Source organism: Acinonyx jubatus, chromosome A3 (assembly GCF_027475565.1).
Source record: "Acinonyx jubatus isolate Ajub_Pintada_27869175 chromosome A3, VMU_Ajub_asm_v1.0, whole genome shotgun sequence".
In the NCBI taxonomy this organism is placed as follows: domain Eukaryota; kingdom Metazoa; phylum Chordata; class Mammalia; order Carnivora; family Felidae; genus Acinonyx; species Acinonyx jubatus.
In genome coordinates, this window is record NC_069388.1 from 96,010,899 (window position 1) to 96,032,509 (window position 21,611).

At 34.0% G+C, this 21,611-nt stretch overlaps 1 long non-coding RNA gene across 1 annotated transcript; it reads right to left on the reverse strand.

Moving 5' to 3' along the window:
• Positions 1 to 9,290: 9,290 nt before the first annotated feature.
• LOC113603295 (uncharacterized) lies at positions 9,291 to 21,324 on the reverse strand. The gene is made up of 3 exons (XR_003424877.2): positions 21,227 to 21,324; positions 13,021 to 13,162; positions 9,291 to 9,669 (listed from the first exon to the last, which is right to left on the reverse strand). It is a non-coding gene; the product is annotated as an uncharacterized LOC113603295 (long non-coding RNA).
• Between the last annotated feature and the right edge of the window lie 287 nt (positions 21,325 to 21,611).

Genomic DNA, 21,611 nt, shown 5'->3' on the forward strand with positions numbered 1-21,611 from the left:
CATTTGTGTGACAGGTTCATTTGACACCACAATTTTTTCAGGGACAGCTCCCTCCCCCATTTTATTTTCTCTTTCCTTTTTATTTTTCTTCTTGGCTTTCTATCTCCTCCAAAACATTTTTGGGTTGAAGTAAAAGGATATATTTATTGCTGATTTGCTCTTTTCCTAAGGATTTGGCTTCTTTTTCTGATAAGAGAAGGAGAGAAGAGAGGAGAGAAGAAGAAAGACCCTTAGTGATGAGCTTAAGACCTCATAGAGCGGTGGTAAGAAAAGATGGTTTACCCTAGTTTGAGTGAACTATCTAAGAAACCAATTGAGAAAAATAGCAAGTAAAAAAATAATTATAAACAAGAACCTGACATTCATTAAATCATTATCTATCATCACTTTCTAAATATTGTATTTATTACAAATTGTATCTTCCTTCTACAAAAAGACAATCATCATTACGGGTTCAAGCTTATTCTCTAAAAAATGATAAGTAATTATGATAGGAAAATAAATGCATACCTTTTGATCTATTTCAATTAATTGCCAGACCTTTTTTTTTTCCCTTTAATTTTCTGGGAAATTTTCCAATGTAAAACCAATAATGAATGTAAAACATATTAAGATAATTATGCTACCTATATTGAAGAATGATTAAAAATAGATACTGTCAAAGTAGAAAATTCTTCAGAGAATAATTAATGCTACCTTTATTTTTATCCAATTACTTCTAAGGAATCAAATCTAATCTTGCACCAAGAACACTATACCATGTTTCAACAAGTTTGCTTCACTTTGTTAACAAATTTTAAAAGACTTCTGTAGGGGCGCCTGGGTGGCTTAAGCCAGTTGGTTAAGCATCTGACTTGGTTTTGGTTCAGGTCATGATCATGGGATATGGGTTGGAGCCCCACATCAGGCTCTGCACTGACAATACAGAGCCTGCTTGGGATTCTCTCTCCCTCTCTCTCTGCCTCTCTCCTGCGCTCGCTCTGTCTCTCTCTCTCTCTCTCAAAATAAATAAACAATTTATTTTAAAAAGCTTTATGTAGATGCCCTTGATTCTATAGATCTGAAAGAGAAAGGTGGTCAAAAAACTTCAGAGAAAAAGGAGTACCCTAATTTGGAACCAAAGTCGAATTGCAAATAGGTAGATAAAAATTTTTAAATTTAAATTTCTAAAGCAATTCCTTTAAAAATTAAATTGCATATCTGTGACTATCTGGAAAGTTGTGCAGAGGATTGTGAGTCCATATCAGAGATCAGGACAGAAAGATTGGAGGATCAATTTGCAAGTTAGACCATGAGAATATTCTGGGAGTGGCAGTATGAGTAAAAACTTTGACATTGTGAACCATGAGCTCTTCAAAAATAAGCTCACACCTTATTAATCTTCTATTCCTCATCCCCAGCAGAGTGCCAGACACGCAATAAACAAACAAACAGAACAAAAACAAAACTCCATGGATGTTTTCAGATTTGGATGGTTGAAGAAGGGGACTAATGCACATTTAATGCGCACATTGTAGGCTGTAATAGGCAACCAATATAACTTTTCTCATTTGTACCTTACTGTAATATTATTATGTATATACTTATGTCTGTTTTGTTTTTGTTGTTTAAACAGATATAGGGAGGGGCAGATTAGAGTGTTATAAAGTGCTGTTTCTTTTATTGGAAAAAGCTGTAGTGTTTGCATGTGAGATGTCATGCCCTCTATCTAAGGAGGGTTGAAATGCCAAAACATCACCCTTCTGAGGAGTCTATCTTTATACTTGGGAAAAGTGGAGAATCCAGTTCAGCAACAAGAGACAATACTCCAGTCTGTTCTAAGACTGGTGCTCTACTAGTAGAGAAGATAGACAAATTAGAGGGAATTTTTGAGCCATGCTAATTCCTTCGGGGTAGAGGGAAAATCACTTTGAAATGGAATGCAATGCCCAATGACTATACTAGAAGTTGAGGAAACAAAGTTACCTCAATTTTTAATTCTAAAATTATTGAAGAGGAGTGATAGAGCAATACTTTTAAATAAAAGTACAAGTAATTACAGGAAGAAGCTTCAATGACTAATAATCAAAGTTAAGTCCCAGATGTAGTTTTCTTTTCTCCACACCAATTTTATAACCTCATCAGATAAATCATAGTTTATTGTTAGGTTGGCAAATAACACAGCACCCTGGGAGATTAGCTTTGCCTTTTTATTAAGTAGCTGGAGGCAAACAAACAGAAGTCATAAAAGTGTTTCAATAAGTGACTGACTTAACAGATCCTATGGCAGCAGCATCAAATATGTCCTCCCCTTGCCACTCAAACACACACACACACACACACACACACACACACACACACACTAGTAGTATACAATAAAATCTCATTTCTGTGCACTTCTTAATATAAAACCAAGATTAGAAAACCTTGCCTATGAGAAACATTTTCTGAAACTTCTCCTTGTAGGTACTGAGGAAATTTTTCTATAAGATGGATCTGAAAATAAGTACTTGTATATTTTCAAAGATAATGCTTTTGACATTATCTCTAAGAAATCATCGCTCAACCCAAAGTCTCAAAGCTTTTTTTTCTCATGATTTTTTCCCTAATTTTTGTATTTTTAAGTTTTACATTTTGGTGCATGATCCACTTAGAGTTAATTTTTGTATATGGTACAAGGTATGGACTGAGGCTCATTTTATTACAAATAGATGGATATTCACTTTATTAAAAAGACTACTCTTTTTCTACTGAATTATAATGGCACTCATCTTGGAATCAATCATGTGTGGTCCTTTTTCTGAACTCTTTAAGCATTGATCTGTCTCTCTTAGCAATGCCACACTATCTTGATTATTATATAGCTTTACAATAAGTTCTGAAATCAGGTAGTTAATCAACCAACTGTTTTCCTTTCCAACATTGCTTTGGCAATCATTTATTTCCAATTGCATATAAATTTTAGAGTCAATTTTTAAATTCTACTACACATGCATATTATATATATACATATGTATATGTATATATACAAATTTCAAGTTCTAACAGATATGTAATATATATTATATATTTTATATATTTACATTGTATGTATTTTTATATATTTTTGTAAATATTTTATGTATTTTATAAATATTTATATATAATATAAACATTTTTATTATATATAATTCTACAAAATTGGTATATTGTATGTTATATATAATGAATAAATATTATATTATGCATATTAAATGTGGCTTGCTTGACTATGGTAGATTCCAAAAAATGTGGTTGTTGTATCAAAGGATAAACACATAAAGAATTTTCTTCCATATTTCCCAAGCTTCCCTTTTATAGGAATTGAATGATTTTACACTTCTCCTAGCATAGGATATATTTTATTATATAATTTTCCTATTGGTTAACAAAGTTCAGCATTTCAAAATTTATATATATATATATATATACATTTATTTATATATATATACACATATATACATACATATATTTATATTTTATGATCTAATATAGTCTAATATAAAATAGAATATTTTTCCTATCCTATTTGAGACAATATGAGTAACACATTTATCTGTCTTAATGTTCTCGCTACTTTAGTAATGTCATCTGATTTTTTTTAAGTTTTTGTTTAAATTTCAGTTAGTTAACATATAATGTAATATTAGTTTCAGTTGTACAACATAGTTATTTAACACTTCCATACAACACCTGGAGCTTATCACAGCAAGTGCCTTCCTTAATCCCCACCACCCACTTCACCCATCCCCCCCACCCACCCCCCTCCCTGGTAAAGATCAGTTTGTTCTCCATAATTAAGAGTCTGTTTCTTGGTTTGACTCTCCCTTTTTCTGCCTTTGCTCCTTTGTTTTGTTTCTGAAATTCTGAAATCATATGGTATTTTTCTTTCTCTGACTAGCTTATTTTGCTTAGCATAATACTCTTTATTTAAATACAAATCGTATTATTATTTTATTACAGTCTGCCTTTTCTTTCTAGAATAGTTTGTGACATTTCCACTATTTTTAAACCAGATTTATAATACTTATTTAGATGTCCTTATTAGCTCACCTTACTTAGCCTTATAATATTTGCACTTTAAATTTTTTTTAAGTTTATTTATTTTGAGAGAGACATAAAGAGACAGAGAGAGAGAGAGAGACAACATGAGTGGGGAGGGGCAGAGAGAGAGGGAAAGAGAGAGAATCCCAAACAGGCTCCTCACTGTCAATGTGGAGCCCAATATAGGGCTCAATCTCATGACTCTGGCATCATGACCTGAGCCAAAATCAAGAGTTGGACGCTTAACCAACTGAGCCTCACAAGTGCCCCTAAATTTTATTTTCTGAGTTAGGATAAGTATACTCAAAATCATACTTTGAAATACAGCTGCTAGCACATGTTATTACTTTGTAATGATAATTTTCACTGTCAGCATTCTTGGGTTCCATAGCCTGCCTATACTTCCATTATCCATCCTCATTTACTTTAGTGGCTTCTCCTCTAGTTTCTTCTAGTTGTTTTAATGATAAAATATTTTGTTAGAAAATTCTCTGTGCGTGTGTGTCTTCAGAGTCATTCTTTTCTTTTTGTCCCAAACAGAAGATTTTTTTTCCAAAAAATCCAGCCTGCAAAATGCACCATCCCTTACTTTCAGGATTGACTTACCTGATTTTTATATTAATTTGATAATTTCAGTAGAATTTGCTTGTTGCTTGGCTAAACTCATATGGACCAGTCTTCTCTGGAAATCTTCTATATTAAACACTAATAAATGCTCTTTTAGCAACAAGCATCTGCTTGACTTTAGGACCCCAGAACCTAAATATACATCACATTTAACATATCATCACATAGTCTTCCTAATTGAACTTGCCCTGCTTGGAGTTTCAGAGATTTGCTGTTGGTATTAGCATTATATCTCCAGAATAAATCTTAGATAACACATACATGACATGTACAACTTACTTAAGAAATATTTTCATCTCATGTAAAATTGGAGTATTTGACAAGATAGAATGTGAGTGTATGAGTGTCTATTATATGATTAATAGACATAATGTGCTTAATGCCATGATTCAAAAATTTTAAATGTTTAATTTATTATTACTCTTGTAATGAAACTTGCTGTTTTTATTTTTCATTACCTTAATTTTACCTTTAAAAATTAACTTCATTTTAATGGCTATATTTCCCCAATAACTGTAATTTTACCCCTCTTCCTAATATCTACAGGAAACTTATATGACCCCAAAATAATTTCAAGATATTCTTGGCACGTTAAGATAGGGTATTTGAAGGAGGATGACTACTTTTGGATTTTGAAAATGACATTCAACTCAGAAATGCAGATCTATGTAGTCTTGGACTGATATACACCCCTGTCTGTGTCAAAAACTGTAGACATTCTCTCTATGACATTTTTACATAATGGAGATCATCATCTCAAGGTTTTTGAGCACAGACCTCTCCCTCTTTCTCTACTCTTTGACATGAAGCCTTTAAAGACTTCTCATCAGAGGTGTGGATTTTTAATAACACAAAAATAGGGTTTGTTAAATCTGAACACAAATTCCTAGCAACTCTGTGCTTAACATCAGTATTTCACTCACTACAGAAAATATAAATCAGAAAATTGATTAAATATTTTGTGTCAAAAATATGCTGAAGGTCTCTCGTTCTCTCTTTCTCTCACTCTTGAAAATAAAGGAATAAACATTTCTTAAAAAGGGGCACCGTGGCTCAGTGGGTTAAGCCTCCACACCTTGGTTCGTGCTCAGGCCATGATCTCATGGTGTGAGTGAGAGCCCCACTTCAGGCTCTGCACAGACAGCATGGAGCCTGCTTGGGATTCTCTGTCTTCCTCTCTCTCTCTGCCCCTCCCCTGCTAGTGCTCTCTCTTTCTCTCTCTCTCTCTCTCTCTCTCTCTCTCTCTCTCTCAAAAATAAATAAACATTTTTTTAAAAATATTCTGGAGGGTATTAAAAACTGGCTTGTCATAAAAGAGAGAAATTGTATTATTCTTTATTACCCTTGGTAAATCTGTCTGCTAAAGCTTGGGGAGTAGGCTCCCCTGACATTTATATTCACATTCAATCTCTGTGTGTGTATGTGTGCATGTGTGTTTTAATGTCAACTTCTATTGTCCATTGTATTTTTGCTACTCAGTAGGGATAGGGATAGGTCAGCTCTCCTTAACCACTCACATCATGACTGACTCTTGTTATCACCCTATAGTGTTTTGGGTCTTAAGGTCAGTGATCCATGTATGCATAAAGGGAACACAACCGCATACTAGAAGGAGGCATTTTATTTTTGTGTCAGAGAAGAGGCATATCTATATCTATATCATCTGTATCTATATCTATATATTTATATCTTTCTAATCTATGTCTACACACACAAACACACAAATATATATATATTTATATTTATACATATAAATATATATATATTTATACGTATAAATATATATTTATATATATTTATACGTATAAATATATATTTATATATATTTATATGTATTATTTATACGTATAAATATATATTTATATATATTTATACGTATAAATATATATTTATATATATATACACATTTACCTATATATAACAATTTAAAGTGTAGAAAGGGAATTAGGTTACACTTAACGTCAAAATTAATTTCTGCTTTATCTCCTCTTACAAATGTGTGCTTCATTCTAACTTTATGCTGATTCTTTCCTATTGGGAATTGTTGGCTCTATTTATCTCACTTAGTTCACTATAGTCAGCTTCTCTGTATATATTGTAATTTGCCTATCTTCTTTCCTCTTCGGCACTGATGGTTCTATAAAGCATTGGATTTAGCACAAACCCAATTAAAATCAGTGTAATTAGCTATGATTCTTTATGTTCTGTACAAATTGCACTTGTCTTTGTATGAAAAAGGCACTGCATAAATTCTCTTAAGCCTTCATCATTTTGGGGCACGCACTTTCTGTGTCTGCTGGAATGTTTGGTACTAATATTTTCAGTCTTTCTCAGATTCCTTTTGTTCGGAAAAAATACATGACTCAATGCCATGCTTCTTGGCCACAGAAAGCAAAGAATCTGCTTTGTAATGAAAACATAGCCCTTTTGTGAAAGGGTTCAAGAAAATGCTTTTTACAGAAAATGAATAAATAACCTGTGAAAGTCTTCACAATTGAACATTATTAAGTTAAACAGGCTTATTAAGATTCATAAAGCAATTAGAAGCATTAGGGTGAATTCTCTTGTCATTTTCTTGTGCCTGTCCTCATACTAAAGTCAATGGGAACTGTATGCTTTTGGCCCTGGGCAAAATGTGGCCCATTTTGAATAAGAATAGCATCTGCAATTATACTAGCTGAAATAAAAATTAAAAGGTCCATCAATTCTTATGCTTCAGAGCATAAGATTATAACCAGATGGTGCCAGAAAGTTTCTGCTGGGCATGAGGACTCACTAATGGACAGGTGCATTATGACAATTTTCTTTTGGCCTCCCTCCTCATAATGTCTCACACATACACAGACATGCCAAATATAGGACATCAAAACAAATGGGACATTTGCATTTTAACAGGATGAAATCCTTCCATGGCCTAACAATACTGAGACTTAACAGATCCTAACAGGTGTGGGGAATTTCAATGAAAACATTTTAGAATTGCATCCAACTCAAGGGCACTGCAACTTATATTCTGCTTCTAACCTGGCTGTTTTTGTTTTTACATGCACCCTGGTAATTTACTTTAATCTACATTCACCTTTGGGCATAACAATATGATAAGATCCTTGCTAGGGGAAAGGAAGAACAACTCATTGGAATTTAAAAACCTCTGCACTTAGATGTGAAGAATCAATTAATTGATACATATTCATTAAACATCCACTAGTTTCAAAACACTGTAGAAGAAAAATAAGATACCATACTTTACTTCGGGGAACTGAAAATTCTTCTTTTGAGCTATGTAAGGTTCAATGGTCTATAAATTTAATAGGAATCCAGAAAATAAAATGTGGACTGAAGCAATCAGGAAATGCCATGACTATGTACCTGAAATTGCAGAGAACTGCTAATAAGCCAGGAGATTCTTATTTGCTCTTATAAGTTATAGAGAACCTAAAACTAAAGTTATTTATTTTTATTCTTAAAAGTACAATAAAAATGTCCAGGGTATTGTTTTGTTAATTTTAGTTGTATTATATTATATTATGTATTATATTATAATTTTCTATAATAAAATTATTGAAAAATGTTCATATTAATTTTCTTTACACTTCATACTCCCTGAACTGACCCTTGAACAATAGAGCTTTGAATTGCACAGGTCCACTTATATATGGATTTTTTTCAGTAAATACAGTGCAGTCCTGTAAATAAATTTTCTCTTCCTTATGATTTCCTTAATAACATTTTATTTTCTCTAGCTTACTTTATTGTAAGGATGTAGTAAATAATCCATTGAGCATACAATATATGTGTTGATGAACTGCTTATGTAATCAGTAAGGCTTCTGGTCAACAGTAGGCTATTACTAGTTAAGTTTGGGGAGATTCCAAAGTTATACACGAATTTTTGACTGCATGGGGTCAAGGAGGTCAGCACCCCTAACTCCCATGTTGTTCAAAGGTCATCTGTCATATATTGTACTTATACTGGGGGAGTTTAATCGAACTTTTTTGTATGGATGAGATTAGTATAGTGTTGATTTTATCAATAAACAAATTGTTTTCTAGAGAAAGCTAGCCATATGTTCTTTGTTTTTACCCTCATAAAACCTTGCATTAGAGCATATATTCCCAACACTCAATGTAAAGTTTTATAATTTATTTCTTTAATGCAGTGACCTATTTTGCCCCATTAGTAATAAGTGAAGCTGTCCTAAGACTGTTGGTCTGTTTGGACAGATCATAGAAATTTAACACACATTGATTGTGTAATAAAAAAAATAAAAAAATAAAAAAAAATAAAGGAAAATATTCTTAGCCTGCAGAGACAACAATTCAGGCTGAATGAAATAGACCTGGCATTTGAAATGAAATCGACCCTACCTTCCCTGGGATGTATATAACCAAGAGGTCATGCACATTTGACCTTGACTGCATGTGTTGTATACTTGTCACTCAAATAAGTGATGCTCTTGTGCCTATGATTTGATAATCCAAAAATAAAATCAACAGCAACCACAAAAGGAATTTATATTTTTATCTGCCTGTTTTGAAATAACTGAAAAACAACAGTAATGTCAAAATATCCTTCTTGAAGTAATGCATTTCTATTTTGATTACTGGATCCCCCCCTCCCCCTTGGAATGGAATCTGATTACGAGTAGATTTCAAGTTCTGGTCTTACTGTGCCTCTTGGGGAAATACCATGAAAAATTGTCTTCTTATAGACAATAGTAGTTCCTTAAATAAGAATAAACATATTTTAATACCTCAGATACATCTCTATATCATTTTTCTATGGTAGTCAACTTTATCTGAACACTCTTTTGTCCTTGTTAGATAGGGATTATTTAATTTAGAAAAAAGAACTTCAGGGGTGCCTGGGTGGCTCAGTTGGTTGAGCATCCAACTTTTGGTCTCAGTTCAGGTCTTGATTTCAAAGTTGTGAGTTTGGACTCTAGGTTGGGCTCCAGGCTGGGTACGAACTTGAGTTATTTTTTGACACCTGTAAAACAAACTAATGAGAACAAAATAATTTGAAAATCATTTTCTATCAGAAAAATAATGTAGTTTTTATGAATGCAGCTTCTGTTTGGTTTTGAATTATTAGGAAGTCATTTCATTCATTATATTCCAATGTCACAACACCCACAGATGTTTTTCACCAGGGCCATCCTAGGCCCCTTCCCCCATAATCTAAGTTGATTTTTAATTAAAATCTTTACATTTTATTTCTGCACAATTTGACTTTTTGATTCCATGTCAGTATTACATATTGTCAGATTCATTTAAAATCTGTATTTAACCATCAATCATGTAAGCTGTCCCTCTCAGCTTCATTGAACTTCAGGCCTTGAAAGACTGGTTTCAATGTATTCTTTTGTGATAAATTTATTTTTTAAAAATGATTGAAGTAGTGTCATAGCTCTTTGCTGCATACCACTCTTCTTGATTTTTGTAGTTGAACATCATGTTTTAATAATGATTTTCAATTAGAGACAATTGTATTTTCTTCAACTCACATTGTTCCACCACTTAAGAAAATGAAGGCTAGGGACAGCTGCCTGGCTCATTTAGAAGAGCATGTGATCCTAAATATAGACAAAATGTGAGTGTTCAATCAGACTCAGAAAATTTTAAATGTAAGGGACGTTAAGTTTAGAAGGAACTGGAGTTATTGACATTTATTGACTCTATTTCCCTATCCTTTTCATTTTTCCAATTTGCTGAACTCATTTATTATATTTATTACCAGTATCTCATGAATTAAACAAGGGCAGCGATGTTATGTGTTAACTGGATGTACAGTTTGCGTATTATATATGTAGTAACAATAACATTACTGAACAAATACTGGTGAAAGACTTGGCAGAATCTGTATTTAACCCCACCAAAAAGCCTATTTTCTTGAATTCTTGAAAAACATTTTATGGAGAGGAAATAAAATGAGCAAACAATGAAACAAAATATCAGTTACATGTGAATCTAAACCTCCATTATTCTGAATAATCAAAATATTGAGTAGTTAGTAAAAAAAATCAATCTTCCATATCTTTAGAGCTTCTCAGAAATCTGTCACATTTAAAACAAACTAATAATCTCTATTTTATTGAACTTCAATCTCAAAGCCTAGTATCATATAAATATGATCTTAAAATAAAAATTTTTTGTATCTTTTTTTACATATATTCACTAAATCTATATTGGCTTCTTGGCATAATGTTTGGGAAATAGCCTGAAAATATATCATTACTGGGGAGAAAGTATCTGGAGTTTGTGGGTGGGAAATGGTTATTAATAGGCCTGGAATCTATTCTCTTCCTTAATCAAGCGTTAGGGGGAATGTGGAGATAAGGTAGCTTGATGAAATCTGGTTGTAAACATGTTAATGATAGACTTCCTAGAAGACAAGCTAATGTTTTAATCAAACAGGAGAGCTTGTGTCTAGGGAACACTATTAGCAAGGTATACCTGGGCTGTCTGGGACTATTTATAATACACTAGGAATCTATGAATAATGGGCATGCTCCCCAGAAAACATTAGGCTCTGTAACAATCTGAATATAAAATGAATATATTTTGTGACTAAAAGCTGCTCTCTTTTGCGTAAGTGTGGTAGCCACATTAAAGAGCTCAGATGTTAAACTGTCATTCCTGATGCCACAATAAAGGACATGAAGACTGGACCTCTCTCTGATTGATCTGTGCCTCAGTATTACCTCTATCTTTTAAATTGCTGGTAAATTACTGGTAAGATCCCTGCTTCATGTGAACATGACTTGACAACACAATAATTTGTGACATTTCAGCTTTTTGAAAAAGAGAATATTGAACATAAAATATTCATGTGGGTAAGTGTAAGTCAAGTAATCATTTGGGGAACTTAAATTATGAACCTCAAATTAGCTGAATCCCACTTATTTTGATTGAGCATGTTCTCTGGAGTAGGCATTACATTAAGTATTATGTATATAGCCTCTGCTTTCCAGATACTCACAAGCTAATGCTAGAAGGCCTCAACAAACAACTCAAACTCATGGTAAAAGTGGATTCTCCAACAAAGGTGCTGTCGAAGATCAAAAAGGGAGGAGATGCATTATCACTTGAAAAGTCTCATGGCAGAACTCTGACTTGGGTTTTGCCTTTATAAATGATTTTAAGTTTACGTAGGGTATGAAATTCTTCCCTTCTCCCCTTGTAGGTTTGTTTTGTTTTTTTTTTTTTTTACTGATCTAATATTTAAATTGATGTAAGATAGGTTAATAGGATAAAAGCAAATTTCATATGTATAGGAGCCCCAAAGACATGAATGCCAGAGACCACCAGGCAGTTGAGGATTATATGCCATCCAGAGCTCACTGAAGCAGGGAGGGGTATGGAGCCGCAAAGGGGAGAAAGACAATTCACAGGAAGATAAGAACAAATGTTTAGTAAATGAATGTTTGCCATGCCATGCGGATGAATCTTCTTGATAAAAAATTTATCTTTGGTATTAGCTCTCTCTCGGTATAGGCCTCTACCTAAATTCTTTCAGGAATTTGAGAGGAAGGTAAACAGCTCTTTCTGAGTCTATTGGTCCTTGATTGTCTTCAGCTCAAAATAATCCACATGCCAAAATGGCATATTTTGGGTCAAATATATTGTTCCCCCTCATTTGATAAATAGAAATGCAGGATAAAAGTGTCCTAGCTAGGGGTTGGGGGGGGGGGGACCTGGGTGGCTTGGTTGGTTGAGACTCTTGATTTTGGCTCAGGTCATTATCCCATGATTGTGGGTTCAAGCCCCATATAGGACTCTGTGCTGAGCATAGAGCCTTCTTGAGATTCTCTCTCTCCCTCTGCCCCTCTCCCAGGCTCTCATACACACACTCTCTCTCAATCTCTCTCTGTCTCTCTCTCAAATTAAAAAAAAAGTGTGGTAGCTGGGAAGGGCTGTTAAAGTGAAGAGGAATATATAGGACTCTAATAAGATATTTAAATCACCTTTTAGCTCCACTAAAATTTACTTCTATGTATGCTTTTTAAAAAAGTTTTAAACCTAAACTAAATAATGTTGAGTATATTTTTATGATATACATATGTGTTGCCTATGAGAATAGATCAACTATGATATGGTATAAAATAGTGACATTCAACCAGTTATATCCCATATTTAAATCATTCAGACTTTTCATTCAGTTAAATATATTATTGAGTTTATCAACTGAACAGCTCAGGATAACTCAGTAAATTACATCAATCACAAAGATATTATAATATCACAGAGAAACAATTCAATTTGTCATTCTGTTATAAATTAGGATACTTCCTGTAATAAAAACCTAATCCAAAATAGAGAAAATGCCAAGGGAACTTAGCAATATACATACCTGAATGGTCCAGAAGGAGGGATATATTTTGGGTTAGCTTGATTCAGTATCTCCTCTATAGCATCAAGTTCTCACTGTCCTTTGATCTCTTTGCACAGCCTTCTGTAGTATCAGGTTTATGATACAACTATTGTCTCTCAAGCTGATAAAACATTTACAGGAAAGTGCTACTGTTTCTTTCAGAAGGTTATGGAGATTGACCTTGGGCAGTTAGTGCACAAGTAACCACTTTCCTAGCACATTATTAGTGTGAGTGAGTTCACTCCATTGGTTTACCAGGCCTGGGTGACAACAGTAAATCACTGTATGTTTAGAACCATTAGGTTAACCCTTGGACCTGGTGGTAGGATCAATTGCCCCTGCCGTCAGCACCATTCCACAACTGTATGACTAATACCCAGTAGGGAATAGGTACCGTGAGTTTTGTAAAATAATCACAGGCACTTCCACATTGCATATTCCTTAAAGCAAAATTTATCTTTAAGTGCAGTGGGCTTCATAATAAAAATAAAGACTGGGGAATAAGTAAGTCAGCATCTAATCCTTAAAATTAATTGACTGATTAATTTATTCATTTTTCACTGGGAAAATATTTATTAGATAACTTCTTGCCAGGCATTCTATCCAGGTTCTGAAAGAAGATTCCTTTCTAGTGCTTTTGGCATATAATGAGAGAATATGGAAAGATGTAAGGCTTGAGGAAAAGACACAAGTCTGAATTTAGTAAGCTTCACCTGTCCTATATAAGCAGAGGAAGGGATAAAGCTCAAGAGAGAGAACAATGCAGAGGTTAAATGTTAGAAAACAAAAGGCTATGTCTGAAACAAGCAACAGAGTTTCAAGAATGAGGCCAATACACTAGAAATGAGAAGCAATAAAAACAATAAGAAATCCAAATATGATTGATTTTTACACTTTTAGAGTCTTTGATAACTTTTCTTGAAAACAAAAACATTTTCAATGTATGATGGAGTTAGCAGGCAGATTGCAGTGAATAATGAAGTAACTGTGAGGGGAGAATATATTCTAATTCAAGAAGAATGGCTAAGATGGAAACATGAGACGTTCAAGTAGTGGTTGCTAGGAACAAAGGGGAGAAATAGAAGCCCCTTTATTTCCTAAGAGGGAAGAACCAGGAAATTTGCCCTTTGAAAATATAAGGAGAGAATATAATTGATGGATAAAGGTCAATAAGGAGGGGGAAAATACAGAGACATTCAGAGCACAAGTATAGAAACAAGTTTCTGTTGTTGTTCACAAGAGAATTAACCCTCCTCAACACTGAAGTTGGATGGAAGGTGGTACAGATTGGATTGCTAACATAGGGAGACTACAAGGAGTTGGGGGATTATTTTCAAGAAGATCATATTATCTCTGCATGTTTAGCAACATCAATTCACCAAAAATGATGGAGATAACAGAGGCTGAAGCAAATCTTTTAGAATATGAGATGGACATCTCAGAACTTTCAGATGGACCAAGTACAAGGCAGTAATATTATAGAGGTGTCATCAATTCTGAATTGTATATCTTGGACTGTTATGGACAAGAAATATGTTCTGGTTTTGTGTAAGACACTGTTGTGTGGACTTTTGTGTCAGAAGTTGAAGCTGTATTGGTTGTAACAAATATTCTGTGGAAGGACAAGGGTAAAGCCTGTAGACTAGAAGAGCAGGTACTGTGATTGGCATTGCCTTATACCATTGCATAAAAAGGAGAACTATTACCAAAAGAAGGTAGCAGTGCTAGACACAACAAGATAGATGTCCAATTTGTAGATTTTAAATTTACAGTGTAAATGGTTAATATTTTTCAATGCTAACAAAGATAATTTCCTGTGTGCCAGAGTTTCTCTAAACACTTTGTATTAGTTAACTTTGATTCCCCTGAAGTAGGTTCTATTACTTCCGCATTTTCCAAGTGAGAGAACCAAAGCATACAGAGGTAAATAATTTGTTCAAAATTATATTATGACAGAGCAAAAATTTAAAACCAGCGAGTCTAGATCTAGACTCCATGCTTTTTAACTACTTCATCATTCTCTCTCTCTCTCTCTCTCTCTCCCTGTCTTTCACTCTCTTCCTCTCTGTGTCTCTCTCTCCCTCTCTCAGTAACTATTTCAGGGAATGAAACAAATATTTGAGATGTAAAATTATTGCTTGACACTTTTAATGATTGAGGTGGAATCATTCTACATAGCCAAATGTTGCTTTTTAAATTTTTTTTTTTCCCCAGTAGTGTTCAAGAACAGATTCTTGCATTACATAGGGTAGATGGCTTCTGTGATGAAGGGATTGTGTTCTGTTAGGTATACAAAGCAGAAAAACAAGGAGAAATGAATTGATGGGTTGGAGAGGGCTAGCAATAGAATTATTGGATTTTTTGGGTGATATTATACAGATTGTATAGGAAAGGAAATGCATACAGGGGAGCGGTGATAGTTTTGAAGAAAATTGTGGGTGAAGGTACAGGAAGACTAAGAGGAATAGGAAATAAGTGAACTGTAAAAATAAGAGGGAAGGATATCAGATTTTTACTTTAAGCATGGAAAGTTATGATAAAATTCATATTGTAGCTATGGAGAGAGAAGCTGTGGTCATTGAAGTAGAAGAGGTAAGGGCACTACAGGGGGGAGACTTTTGTATTAGCATTGGATTTTTATTGAGGTAGTTTGAAAAAAACAATATGTTGAACTAAGTGGCAACTAAAGCAGTTTATTTCACTGATAGAAAATTTTGTGTATCCATAGGATGACTTAAAACGTGATTCTGTAAATGTCTAGTTTTTATCCATTAGTACATCTTTTAATGATTATAGTAACAATGAAAAGGTCTGAGTTTTCTTTGTTAGTATGAAAGCTTTAAAGGTAGATAGGTCTTTCTTTAATTTTGCTTGCACAAGCTAAGCACACACATTTGTTCTTTCCCAGGTTTGATGTTATGATCAACATAATGGAGGGTAAAATGGTGAGTGTAGGAAGATAAAATTTTGAATATAGACAAACTTGATTTTAAAAAATTGCTCTTAATCTTTCTCAGCCTCTGTTTTTCTCACTGTTATGTGAAGATATGTATTATGGCAAACACTGTTGATTGTCTATCCAATAGCATCTTCTCACTCCCTTATAGCTAACAGAATCAGTTCCCCACAGTAGAGATCAAGTGTATTAAAAATTCCCTTCATTAGCCTCCCTTGTATCTAGTTTGGTTATCAGACCCAATCATGGCCAGTTATCTTGAGAGGTCTGTGTGGTGGAAGGCTTCTGGAAAAGATGGTTCAAGATAAACCAGAGGGGGGGGGGGGAAAGAACTACCTTTGTTCCCTGTATGGTTTGGACAATGTCCTTTTAGGTTTGATGCTGGGTATTTCTGTAGCCATTATATAAACAGAAGGAGATATTATTACTGATATACTGAGAATGGAAAGTTGAAAATAACCCAGAAATACATACCTCAGACATATTATTATGTGCACTAATTGTACATTTTGTTGTAATCCATTTAATAAAGTACTTTATTACTTGCAGCTAAATATCCTAAGTGATACAAATTTACATGACAAAGGGAATGTAAATTACACTGGTAGCACAGTTGATATTGATTATTGAAAAATGATTTTTTTATCTATTTAATGCAAGATAGATTTAAATACAAATTACAAAAGTAGCCTTATACAATTCATCATCTCATCATGATCTACATACTATCTAAAATTAAATGATTAATCTGACTTTTAAAGCAATCTAATGTAATATTGGCTGATAATAAGGCATTTACCAGGGGGAAAAAATCGAAAAGGTCTGAATTAGAGTTAAAGGAAAAGTAAAGTGGTTGAGTGGTTATAGTTACATAAATTTAAAAGAGGACACATTTTCATTCAAACAGTAAGAGTTTTGATTTAAAAAAATAAAGATACTGGGGGCGCCTCAGTGGTCCAGTCGGTCAAGCATCTGATTCTTGATTTAGGCTCAAGTCATGATCTCACGGTTCATGAGTTCAAGCCCCAGGTTGGGCTCTGTGCTGTCAGTGCAGAACCTTCTTGGGATTCTCCCTGCCCACCCCCTACCCCCTACCCCCGCCTCTCTCCTGCTTCCAGGAGAAATAAAAATAAATAAAAAATAGGTTAAATAGATAACTAGATAAGATAGATAGATGATAGATCGATAGATCGTGTTTTTATCATACGCACACATACAAAGAGAACAGGAGGAAAATTTGATGGCAAAAAAAAAAGTAAGGCTATATCTAGATAAATCTGTCTTTAAAAATTACTGCAAGGTGCTTTTTCTGTTCATTTTTTAAAAAATTAACACCACCTTACTCTTCCTAAATAATGGTTATATATTTTCGTATACTGTTAATTTACATATAAAGGTAAAAAATGCATAATTTATAATTTATCATCATTTAATATATGATTACAAATTATACCATTTGCATTGAAAATTAAATCATTTTTTCTTTTTTTTCAAAATATCTCATTCTACATTTTAAACACAAACTTAAGAAGCAGTTAACAATGACACCTTTTACTCCATAGCTTTGAAGTGGAAAATTAGAATATGGTTAGAGGCTCTGTGCTACACAACAACCTTTTTAATGCTCTAGCTTGAACTATAGATCCTTAGGCAAGCAGAGTAAATGTGCTATTTGGCGGCCTCCGGCCCACTTCTAGGAAGATGATGGGCTAATCATTTCAGGGAAAATGTCAGAGTGTTTTCCCAGCAGATATTGATAACAACACAGCACAGCTGCAAATATAAATGCCTCCATTCTTCCAACTATGAGTTGAGCCCTGAGTCAGTTTTACTTCCTTCCCTAAGCCCTTTGAAATTTGGGGTTTGATACATAAAGATTGGCCCATGCCTCTATTAAACTAGTAGATATTATACAGTGTGATTAATAAAGGCAAGGATGCTACCTCCCCTAAACATTAAGCTCCTACTTACTTGAAAGTTTGTAGTTGTAAAGTTATTGATATTGCTAACTAAAATGCCTTCTTCTAGGATAGATAATTCACATATTTCTCATATCAGTTCATAGTATAATCAAATAAGAAAAGGTATGCTCCCGTGGAAACTTAGGAAGACTAAGTTCACCATATTTGCATAAATACCTCTAAGGGATTTTTTCATGAGCCCAGGAAAATCCTAAACTCAACATTAAGTTGATTAATTAACCTGAATATTGGAAATCCTCAGGAGTCACATATATATATGTTTCTTTCTGTATACATGAGTTCATTGTGTTTGCATTGGAGAAAAGCTTAAGGTCATTGAATTGTTTTATTTTTATTTTTTTAAGTAATCTCTACACCCAATATCAAGAGTCCCATTCTCTATTGACTGAGCCAACCAAGAGCCCCTGGACTGTTTGAATTTAGAATTAAATATTTTAATGTTGAGTGTAACTTTGTATCTGAGAATGTTTATATAGATTTTATTAAGACAAATTTTGTTGGGGGAACCTGGGTGGTTCAGTCAGTTAAGCGTCTGACTTTGACTCAGGTCATGATCTCACAGTTTGTGGGGTCGAGCCTCACATCAGTCTCTGTGCTGACAGCTCAGGGCCTGAAGCCTACTTTGGATCCTGTGTCTCCCTCTCTCTCTGCCCCTCCTCGTTCATGCTCTGTCCTTCTCTCTAAAATAAATAAATATTTTAACAAAAGACAAGTTTTGTTGACTAATAATCAACATATATATTACAAAGTATTAGATATTGCCTTCCATTGTCTACCTTTCCAGCCAGGGATGTTTTGTGGTGAAATGAGCCTTTGCTTCTTCTTTTTGTTGACATATGACTTTGAAATTTACTTCTTGGGGGCACCTGGGTGGCTCAGTTGATTAATTGATCAGCTTTTGATTTCAGTTCAGGTCATGATCTCACGGTTGGTGAGATTGAGCCCTAGGTGGGGCTCTGCACTGACAGTGCAGAGCCTACTTGAGATTCTCTCTCTCCCTCTCTCTCTCTGCCCCTCCCCCACTTGCTCTCTCTCTCTCTCTCTCTCTCTCTTTCTCTTTCCTTTCCTTCTCTTTCAAAATAAATTAATAATCAGAAAAAAGAGTAATTTACTTATTGGCTGCTAGATGGAATGAATGTGTTGAGAGGTGTGGATTAGAGATTATTCCTTCAAACTGTCAAATGTAAACTGCAGCTATAAAATCCTCTCTGATTACCCAGTAAAAAGATTGTTTATACCCATATTATTTTTTTACTTAAACTATATTTTACATCTTTCTCTTTCTAGCTGATTTAAATCCAATCTTCTTTCATATCACTTTAAATTTTTTTTAATGTTTATTTATTATTGAAAGACAGAGTCAGAGCATGAGCAGGGGAGGGGCAGAGGGAGAGGGAGACACAGAATCTGAAGGAGGCTCCAGGCTCTGAGCTGTCAGCACAGAGCCCGACAAGGGGCTGGAACTCACACACTGCAAGGTCATGACCTAAGCTAAAGTAGGAGGCTTAACCTACTGAGCTACCCAGGTGCCCATCATATCACTTCTCTAGTAATTAACATGGTATTGAGCACTTTAAATTAAAGTGCTTAATATACGTATATTGAATTAAATTAAGGATGTCATAAAGTAGAATGGAGAATTGATCCAAGAGGCAAAGGGCTATATTCTCTTCCTGACTCTGCCTCTAATAAACAGTATATTGTCTACTTTTGTCTTATTTGATTTTATTTGATTTTTTACTATTACTATAGTTTTAGACTGGCTTTGCCTTAAAAAAATCTTGAATGAAAAAAAAATCTTGGATATAGACTGGATCTATAATCTGAGGTATTATTATGTTGGCTACTATTTTATTAAATATTACCTCTGTTCTATCTGTTCTATAGAAAGTAGTGAAAATCCTAGGAGAGGAATTTTGAGAGTCTTGATATGATCTCTATGCCATTTAATTTTTTTATTGAAAATTACCTTTTTTGGGGGGCCACATTCTCAGATAATGTTGGAAGGTCACTAAGTTGTTGTTGTTGTTTGTTTGTTTGTTTGTTTTGAATGTATTCATCCTAAATGGTTGAGTAGAAGTGGGGTAGGGTGGAATGTCATCTATCTTGATCATAGAATTCTCGTAATTCCATTTGTTATTCCATTTATTCTCTGTCATTGTTCAAATAATTGATTCTGCATCATCTATGTTACTTATTTCTATTGGAAATTCTGTCATTTGCATTTATTATATTTTAATTTTTTGTTCAATATTTATTTGTGAAAGAGAGAGAGAGAGAGATGCAGAATGTGATTGGGGGAGGGGCAGAGAGAGAGGGAGACAAATCTGAAGTAGTCTCCAAGCTGTCAGCACAGAGCCCAAAGATGCGGGACTTGAACTCATGAACCATGAGATCATGACCTGAGCCGAAGTCAGATGTTTAACTGACTGAGCCACCCAGGCACCCCTCAGTCACTTGCATTTACAACTAAAACTTGGAGCATTGAAATCAGCCATCCTCATTCTATTTTCTTGAACTACTCCTCACATCAGTTTTATTAATAAACGGGTCAGTCTGAGTCCATTCAAAATATCTATTTACTCAAAAAATTAAATCCAAAATCAGTCTTCTGAAGACAGTAATTCTACCCAGAAGTTATCATGGTATCAGTTCAACATCTAACTATTGTGATCAGTTAGCCACCCTTCAGTTGTTGATAGGTTCATAAAGTTTTTTTCTTAGATCTCAGATTCTATACATTTCTGACACTTGCTCTTTCATAATATATTTTATAATTGTTTTTCATCTACAATAATTGTCACTTCAAAATTCAGTTAAAAAGTCTTTCTTTTTTTTATATATCTAAATCTTTTGCAGCTATTTGATTAATTCAAGGAAACTTTCCTACTTTTTTATGATTACCTCTCTATCTGTAAACTCAACAATTTCCTGGATTAGACTTACTCTGTAGAAATCATCTCATTTGTTTTTAAAAAATAAAACAAACTGACAACAACAACAACAACAACAGCAACAGCACTAGTCCCTTTAATTTTTGACACCTGTCTGAACCTCATTCATTCTTCTGGGTCCTGCAATTGTTTATAATGCATAAGATACCTTGTTCTTCTTAAAGCCTTAGAAATATTTAATTATAAATTTAACATAGGTTATCTTTTGACATTACTCTTGTGATGCCTTTCAGGTGTGTTTAGTTGGACTCTAGTAAACTTGAGTACATCCTTATCTTTTTATATATACTCACCAGATTCATTCTTTGTTCTTTCCAATGCTAACACCATCTCCTGAACCATATATTTCTTATGTTCATTTGAAACATGCATCAATTTCTTCTGTTTGTTGCTTAACATTCTATACTGTTCCCATGCCAACCTGAATCCCATTACCAAGGCATTTCAAGTACAGAAGTACAGACCTTCTTTACTGAGTATAGGCTTTGTTTACTAATATATTGCTCATTGGATTGTGAAAATGGCATTCAAATTTTCCTTTACCTTGGTCAGATCACATGCTGAAATTATTAAAAGTGCTTGTTGTACATCTTACTCAGTGGTATATAAAATTCACCATATTCTGAGTTATCAATGTGTAGGAACATGAATGCACAATAGTGATAGCAGTTAGAATTT